Source organism: Bombina bombina, chromosome 9, assembly GCF_027579735.1.
Source record: "Bombina bombina isolate aBomBom1 chromosome 9, aBomBom1.pri, whole genome shotgun sequence".
NCBI classification, from domain to species: Eukaryota; Metazoa; Chordata; class Amphibia; order Anura; family Bombinatoridae; genus Bombina; species Bombina bombina.
The window spans coordinates 139,419,518-139,429,174 of record NC_069507.1 but is presented as its reverse complement, the minus strand read 5'-3'; the positions used below and the strand labels follow the sequence as shown (position 1 = coordinate 139,429,174).

At 37.0% G+C, this 9,657-nt stretch overlaps 1 long non-coding RNA gene across 1 annotated transcript; it reads right to left on the bottom strand.

The window, feature by feature from the left end:
• Positions 1–3,668: 3,668 nt before the first annotated feature.
• Positions 3,669–9,200, bottom strand: LOC128640080 (uncharacterized). The gene is made up of 3 exons (XR_008399288.1): positions 9,111–9,200; positions 4,304–4,360; positions 3,669–3,744 (listed from the first exon to the last, which is right to left on the bottom strand). It is a non-coding gene; the product is annotated as an uncharacterized LOC128640080 (long non-coding RNA).
• Positions 9,201–9,657: the final 457 nt, after the last annotated feature.

The window sequence follows — 9,657 nt, the reverse complement described above, 5'->3', positions numbered from 1 at the left end:
AATGCAAGTCTGATAATGTCTGCCTTATGCTTAACACAACAGAACAGATAAAGCACAGCCCTTGAGGAAAAGCTATAGCACATTGCACTGCGTGTGACAGTAATCCAACCCACAACATTTAAATAATATAATTATTGGACCAGAAAACTATCACTGTGACAGTAATCCAACCCCCAAAACAAAAGGAATGAACTGATTGGACAAGAAGATATATGACACTACACTCATTTTAATAAACTAATGAATTTGAATCGATTCGTTGTCACTCGTTATTAGTAGTATACCATGCTAGTCCAAAAACCTAAATAAATATTTTATCTTTTCATTTGTTCAATAAATAATTACATAATCATTCAGATCTCACTTTCTTCTAACTATTTTGTGGTTCTTTGGATTTAATAATGAGATTTATTTGAAGAAATCATTTTAAAACTGCGCCACGCGCACGTCCGAATGAAAACGAATATATCGGAACGATTCAAATTTTTCAGAACACATGCATTCGGATTAGTAGTCACGTCACGTGTAACTAAAATAAAATCAAACTGCGATACACACATCCGAATGAGAAAGAATATGTCCGAACGATTCGAAGATTTCGGAACAAATGCATTCGGATTAGTAGTCACGTCACATGTAACTAAAATAAAATAAAAAAATGCGCCACACACATCCGAATGACAACAAATACGTCCGAACGATTCGAAGATTTCGGAACAAATACATTCGGATTAGTTTCTTTCGGAAACCATTTCATTCGGATATTCGAATCGGTCCGAAGCTCCGAATTCTACCAAATTCGGACGAATTTGAAACGAATCGCACATATCTAATAGGCAATATACCCATATATTGTCACGTCGCTGCCTCAGGTCGTATTTTTAAGTTGCACTTTGTTTTTAGCTATATTTAATTAAAATTTATATTTTAACAGACCCTGGTACCAAATTCCCAAGAGGGAGACTATTCATGATTATTCTCGAACTTCCAGTTGTATTTAAGTTAATGTAGGTGGACTCTGGAGTGCTAATAGTGTATACTCTTAGAGGAATCTATTCCTCTGTTTTTCTCTCAAAAGTTGTAAATATACACAGCACCATCTCATGAACCCAATGTTATTAGACTGGGGTATTCAATGAATTAGCAGAAGTCCTTCAAATAATAAAGTAGTGCCATTGGCTCTTTTTTGCTTTTAATATTTAGATACAGACCTTCAAGAAGTTGTTAAATACATAAAAGAAGGTTGGCCCGAGAGCCGGGCAGCCTGGATGTCTTTAAGTTCTTGCCAGTCAGAAAGGTCGCAGCTCACGGAGCTGGATGGGTTGCTGCTGTTCCAGGACCGCATTGTTATTCCTGTTAGCATGCGGCAGGAGATGTTAAGCAGGATTCATGATGGCCACTTGGACATTACAAAGTGCAGAGAAAGGGCAGCTATGGCAGTATGGTGGCCTGGGATCAGTTCCAACATTAGGAGCCATGTGTCAAAATGTGCCTTTTGCCGGGAACGCCGGCCTACTCAGAGAAGGGAGCCGTTGATTTCTTCTCCGCAGCCCGTGGCAGAAAATAGCTGCTGATTTGTGCGAACTGCACGGGAAAAAGTACCTAGTCATGATTGACTACTATTCCATGTATTTGGAAATTGCACCCTTAAATGAGATCACAAGTCAAGCCTTTATCACTTGTTCGCCCAGTGGGGCATACCAATGGAGTTAGTAAGTGATAACGAAATGCAGTTTGCTTCCACGGAGTTCAGTTCTTTCAGCAGTGAATATGATTTTATCCATTCCACGTCAAGTCCACATTACCCGCAGGCCAATGGAATGGCTGAAAGGGCAGTTCAAACAACAAAGTTCATTTTGAAGCAATCTGAGCCGTACCTAGCCCTCTTGTCCTATAGGGTGACTCCCATTCAAGCCACGAGTTTTAGCCTGGCACAGCTGATGCAAGGACGTCAGATTCACACCACCTTACCCTCTGTGGGTGTCTTCCAGCCAACTAGCTCTATTCCTCGGGACAAGGTCCTTAGGAGGGATGAAGAGGCAAAAAGGGGCTATCGATTCTTCTACGACAGGAGACACTCTGTGAGGCCCTTGCAGGAGCTGAATGCGGGGCAAAGTGTCAGAATTAAACTGGATGATGAGAAGAAATGGAAGACGCCTGCTATGGTAATTGGACGCTCTCCTGAACTAAGGTCTTATGTAGTCTTTACTGATGGAGGGACAGTCACACGTCGAAATAGAAAACATTTTCAGCCTGTACCTGATGGGGGGCGTGTTTTTAGGTCCGTTATTGTCTATGTTGCAGTTACCAAGTTAGATGTGTTGTGCAAGCTGTATAATTCTATGCTCTGCAATAAAATAGCATTGTACCTTCTATGCTGTGTCCTGCATCTCATGACAAATAGCACTTAGTCTGAAGATTTAAATGAGCAGTACATTTTTTCTGACACATTTCAAAGTTATGTCTATTTCCACTCCTTCTGTACCATGTGACAGCCATCATCCATTTACAAATGCATATATACGTATATTCTGTGGATTCTTGCACATGCTCAGTGGGAGCAGGTGACTCAAAAAGTGTAAATATAAAAAGACTGCACATTTTGTAAATAGAAGTAAATTGGAAAGTTGTTTAAACTTGCATGCTCTATCTGATTTATGAAAGTTTAATGCTGACTATAGTGTCCCTTTAAAATGGATGATTATTAAAAAAAGAGTCCGATTCAATAAATGTACTGGAGAGAGAGAGAGGAGAGAGAGTATAATGTTGAACAAACAGGAGGCCACTGGGGAATGGTCCCTGCGACACCTGTAGCAGGCTTGCAACTAACTCCTATAGGGTGTCCTTGCGCTACTACCCATAATCCAAAGACATCCCTCTGTCCAGACTGTAGCACTATAAGTGGAAACTGGGGCTCATGTCAGTTTGAGAACCCTTCTCACAAACACCTGGAGCATCTTCCTTCTTCACCTTCCTCCTGCAAAGGCAAACAAAACTAGTTTCCAGTATTGTGGGAGGGGTTTTAAGGGCTTTTGGAGTTTTGGGATCTTTGCCTCTTCCCAGTGGCCAGGAGTATAAATCCCAGGAGTAATCGATCATGGACCAACTTTATGATAGAAATCACTAAGTAAACAAAAAAATCAGAAAGTTTTCCAGCAGATTATATTGCTAAAAGCAACAAAAACCTTCAAGACCGAAGCTAAATATTGAAAGCATGCAGGTTCAAAAAGAGAAACTCTTAAAGCTTGATTGAAAGAATTCCCAAGATTTTTAAACAATAAATTGTTTGTCCCTTGGTCCACATAAAAGTCAGAAACCACATCAGTTTATTTAGCTTTTTGGCTAAATCTCTTGATTACCAAGGTTTACTTGGAGGTGGGATAGTCTTTTTCCAAAAAGCATTATTGCTCTTTTTTCTAGATCATTTCTTCTTGGATTTTAAGAATGAGGATTATATTGAATACATTTGTAAGGCAGCATCATATTTTTTTCTAAATGTAACCACTTTGATGTTTTTCATAGTAAAGTCCTTCAGGCAGCAGTGTCTGGTAATTAGGTCACAAGAGAGGGCGCCTTCTAGTGCTGCATCATCATCATCATCATCATCACACCAATAGGTAAAATCCTTTCCACAAGAAAAGCAACACTTGAAATGTGCTACTGCTCACCAGATAGGATATCGCAGTGTCCCAGCTCACTGATAACAGGTTTCAGGTCGACTGCCGGCTGCTCTTCCAAACATATCTATAAAGATAGCAAGATAACAAAGAAAAAATGATAATAGGAGTAAATTAGAAAGTTGCTTAAAATTGCATGCTCTATCTGAATCACGAAAGAAAAAATTTGGGTTCAGTCTCCCTTTAATGTAGCTTAATCATCCTATTACTCCAGATAGTTACTGGATAACAGGATTTACTTGGAGGGGCAAAACGTTGGTTTTAAGCCGATTACCTAAAGGATTTTTAAATTCAAGTGCATTATTTACTTCAGATGTAGTGAATTTATTATCTAAATTTCCAGAAGTTGAAGTATATGATATATATTTTTCACATGTTAGTGAAGAAGAACACAGAAATCTTGGACAAGATATTAACTAAATTACATGATGCAGGTTATGTAGTATCTCTTAAGAAATCTCAAATTGCAAGGCAAACTGTTACTTTCTTATGATTTTACATTTCTGAAAGGGGGAGAGGATTATCTGAGAATTATAAAGAAAAGATAGCAGCTTTAACACATCCATAGTCTCTAAAACAAATACGTAATATAATTGGTTTACTGAAGTAGGCAATGTTTTTCATACCTGATTTCAATGTGTTAATTTCACCTTTGCATGCTGCAGTCTCAAGGGAGATAATATCTGAAACAAAAAGACCAAGGATACCTTTTAAATGGGCAACTCAGGAAGAGGATGCACTAAATGCATTGTTAGAGGCAGTTAATAAAACAGAGCACAGAATGATAGTACTCAGCTCTTTCAGTGTATATAAATATATCACCAACTTCAAGCTATATAAGGTTGTATAATGCAAGTGAGACAATTCCAATAGCACTTCTATCTTATGTATATAAAAAAAAACAGAGATAAAATTTACTATGATAGAGAAGCTTTTGGTAGCTGTTAATATAGCACTGTTAAAGTCAAGACAGATTGCACAGGGGAGATATATATATATATATATATATATATATATATATATATATATATATATATATATATATATATATACATACATCAGTAGCCTCACTTGATAACTTACAAAAGCAAACTATACCAGACAAGAAAGCACTAAAGAATAGATGGATAACATGTTTTTCTATTTTGGAAGACCCACAGGTACATTTTATTCATGATAAAGATCTGACACCTCTAGATAATTTACCAGCTCCAAAGCAGCCCTTAAGTTGGAATTTACTAACGTATCTAAATGATCACCACTCTGCAATATATTACACAGATGGCTCCGCAGTAATCTCTAGTAAAGAGAAAATAAATAAATCTGCAGGGGAAGGAATTGCAAAATATTCTCCTACTCTGACTCTGTTACGTTCATGGCAAATCCCTTTAGGGGATCATTCAGCTCAATTTGCAGAAATTTCTGCATTAAAGGGACAGTCAACACCAGAATTTTTTTTGTTTAAAATGAAAGATCATCCCTTTATTACCCATTCCCCAGTTTTGCATAGCCAACACTGTTATATTAATACACTTTTTACCTCTGTGATTACCTTGTATCTAAGCCTCTGCAAACTGCCCCCTTATTTCAGTTCTTTTGACAGACATGCACTTTAGCCAATCAGTGCTGGCTCCAGGGTAACTTCACGTGCATGAGCTCAATGTTATCTATATGAAACACATGAACTAATGCCCTCTAGTGGTCAAAATGCATTCAGATTAGAGGCAGTCTTCAAGGTCTAAGACATTAGCATATGAACCTCCTAGAATTAGTTTTCATTTAAGAATATAAAGAGAACAAAGCAAAATTGGTGATAAAAGTAAATTGGAAAGTTGTTTAAAATTACATGCCCTATTTAAATAATGAAAGTTTTTTTTGGACTTAACTGTCCCTTTAACATTTGCTATGAAGGAAGCATTGTTAGATAAAGGACCGGTGTTAATTGTAACTGATTCTGTATACCTGGAAAGATCTGTATTCCAAGATTTACGAATCTGGAAATCTAATGTTTTGTTTTTTTTAAATATTTTTATTGAGGTTATAAGAAATATTACAGAAAATGTTCATCCATTGACATTAAAAGTTTAACATTGGAACATATATAGTATACTCAAAAACATAGTGAAGAAATAAAAATATAACAGTTCTGGGCGTGGATTCTGTGCTTCTCCAGAAGAATAACAAAACAGTAGATATGTAATATGGAACTGTATCTGGTATTCTTATTGTAGAAATTGTGAGTAAAGAAATTTGTAACAAATATCTAGTCAACATAAGTAGTATTGTAAGATATGAATGACTGGTAAGACTACAAATGATAATGAAACCTCATTTTTATATTATATGAATAATAAAACTGGTCTCCACATTGCGAGTCATGCGGCTATTAAACAGAATAAAAAGGAAAATTGGGGCAATTGGAGATTAGCTGCTGTTTGGTCACTCTTGGACCAAGTTGGCGGGGATGGGGAAAGGGAGGTCAGCGGGCAAGAGCTGCTCTGAGTGGAATGGGGGAGGGGAATGGGGGGCGGAGCCTTAGATTAAGTGCAAGTGGTAAATATGGAGTGTGTTATAGAGCTAAAGGGATGGACTGCAAAGGACAATCTATTGTTTATGTAGTTAATAGGGGGAACAGAAATTGCTCAGGGTATGGTAATTGATATACGTAATTGAGGGGCTAATTGGAAGGCCCTATCCAGCTAAATAGGGAAGCTTTGGTTGCATATCTATAAACATAGGAGGTGGGGTGCTGGTGATACCCTATGAGGGGATGCTCTATATAATTGGATATCCAAATTCTAATGTTTTTTTTAACCGCAAAGAAAAGCCATTACAGCATATTGTCAATGGAAAGCAATTGCTGCTTATTTGGATATAAAGCCTGATCTTGAAGTAGTACACGAACCAGCTCATAGAAAGTTAGGTTCTTCTATGCATACTGAAGGCAATACATTTGCAGATACGCTTGCACAAAGTGTAAGTCAAAAATATGCAGTAAATGCAGTTAAAATTTGAATGACAGCAACCATCTACCATGTTCCATCTGTCTATCTGTCATAGACAGATGGAATATAACAAAAATGGCCCATTCTAGTACTGGACATCCTCATTTAGGGTGAGATAAAGGGGGTAGTTATCAAGCCGTCTACTTTACCTGCCTTCGCCGGTCCAATACGCCCGCCTAAGCTCACCTACCATCGCCGCCGCGGACCTTCAAAATTTCGCCTAAGTTATCAAAAAAGCTGTCAAAAAGCCGCGCACCAAGTACGGGGCGATGAGCAGTGGACTGTGAGAGTTATCACTCATCCGATCTCGCTGCTCTTCGGCTTTTTGACAGCTTTATTGATACCCCTGTCACTAAGCACCCACACTAACTACACTGTTCTACCCCCTATACCGGCGCCCTTGGAGCCCCCCGCAACTCAATAAAGTTATTAACCCCTAAACCACCGCTCCTAGACCCCACCGCAACTCTTATAAATGTATTAACCCCTAAACCGCCGCTCCCGGACACCGCCGCCACCTACATTATACCTAGTAACCCCTATCCTGCCCCCCAATACCGCCGCCACCTATAATAAAGTTATTAACCCCTATCCTGTGGATCCCGGACCTCGCCGCAACTAAATAAATAGTTTAACCCCTAAACCGCCGCTCCCGGACCCCGCCGCAACCTATATTAAACTTATTAACCCCTAATCTGCCCCCCCTACACCGTCGCCACCTATAATAAATTTATTAACCCCTATCCTGCCCCCCCTACACCGCCGCCACTGTAATAAAATTATTAACCCCTAAACCTAAGTCTAACACTAACCCTAACACCCCCTAACTTAAATATTAATTAAATAAATCTAAATAATATTTATCTTATTAACTAAATTAATCCTATTTAAAACTAAATACTTACCTTTAAAATAAACCCTAATATAGCTACAATATAAATAATAATTATATTGTAGCTATTTTAGGATTTATTTTTATTTTACAGGCATCTTTCAATTTATTTTAACTAGGTACAATAGCTATTAAATAGTTATTAACTATTTAATAGCTACCTAGCTAAAATAAAGAGAAATTTACCTGTAAAATAAAAACTAACCTAAGTTACAATTACACCTAACACTACACTATACTTTAATAAATTATTCCTATTTAAAACTAAATACTTACCTGTAAAATAAACCCTAAGATAGCTACAATATAATTAATAATTACATTGTAGCTATTTTAGGATTTATATTTATTTTACAGGTAACTTTGTATTTATTTTAGCTAGTTAGAATAGTTATTAAATAGTTATTAACTATTTAATAACTACCTAGCTAAAAGAAATACAAAATTACCTGTAAAATAAATCCTAACCTAAGTTACAATTAAACCTAACACTACACTATCATTAAATTAATTAAATTAATTAGCTACAAATAACTACAATTAAATTCAATTAAATAAACTAACTAAAGTACAAAAAAATAAAAAAGCTAAGTTACAAAAAATAAAAAAAATAAGTGGGCCGGAAAAGTGCAGAGCGTACCTGCTAGTTTTTTGATAACTAGCAAAAGTAGTCAGATAGTGCCACACTTGTGTGCGGAACATCTGTAGTGACGTAAGAATCGATCTGTGTCGGACTGAGTCCGGCAGATCAAAGTTTACGTCACTAAATTCTACTTTTGCCGGTATCTAGGGCTTGATAACTAAGGCGAATCAGCCTCACCACAAATACGCTGCGGAATTCCAGCGTATTTGAGGTTGACGGCTTGATAACTAGGCCCCAAAGTCTTGTTTACCCTTAAGTCAAAATATTGGTGGCCTAATATGAAGAAAACAGTCATAAGAGTTATAGGGAATTGTAAATAATCCTTGCTAATAATCCAAATCACCAGAAACAACCATACATTGTAAAAGAAATTCCTAATAAGCCATTTGATCTGTGTTGATGCTTGTGCAAGGTTCACATGGTTATACCCTGTTAAAAGTGCAACGGCTAGAACCACGCTTGATAGTCTCAATTCCTTAGTAAATATTGGAAAACCTAAAGCCCTACACTCAGATGCTGGATCAGCTTTTACATCTACTCAAGCACAAGAGTGGGCTAAATCTTTTGATATTAAATGGGAAATCAGTGCACCTTATCATCCCCAAAGTAGTAGGGTTGTAGAAAGGAAAAATGCTGAGGTAAAACGATTGCTGACCAAGTTACTAACTAACTGCCCAAAACAGTGGTATCCCTTTCTTAACTTATGTACAAGTGGGTTTAAATAATATACCTTCTGCTATTTCTGGAAAAAAACACCTTATGAATTGTTATATGGTGTACCAATGAATACAATGTTTAATACTGAGAACGTTTCTGCACCAGGTAGATTAGAGCAATTAACTATTTTACAAGAGATACGTGATTGTTTTGCACAACCTGCTTATACACCTAACCTTTTATCAGCTTGGATACCACAAGTTGATCAGTTTGTCCAGAAGAGAGTTCAATCAGCGAAACCTCTACGGCCAAGGTGGAAACCTCCTACAAAGGTAAAAAGTGTCATTAATTTAAAGACTTTGGTTATAGAAGACAAACAAGGCAAAGACTGGATTGTTAGTATTGATAACTTGAAACCTGCTTCTAAATTTGAGCTAGAAGATGACAAACCCTCTGACTTACTCTCAGTGGGTGACACTGAATGACGCAAACCAGATAAATAATCAATTACAAATGATGCCATTTGCATCAAACCCAGAGACTATAACACCTTTATATTATGATGTTGAAGAAGATGAACAAATAAATTAAATAGATTCATTTGATACACCAACACCAGTTTCAAGATCTAATCCTGTTTTAGCTATCATAAATACTATGTTATCAGCACGAGCACTGATACAACAACAACAAATGTTAAAGTACTTGTTCAATTATAAAAACCTTAAAACATTGGGATATACAATACTGATACTTTTTATACTTCTCCTCATTTTGATTTCA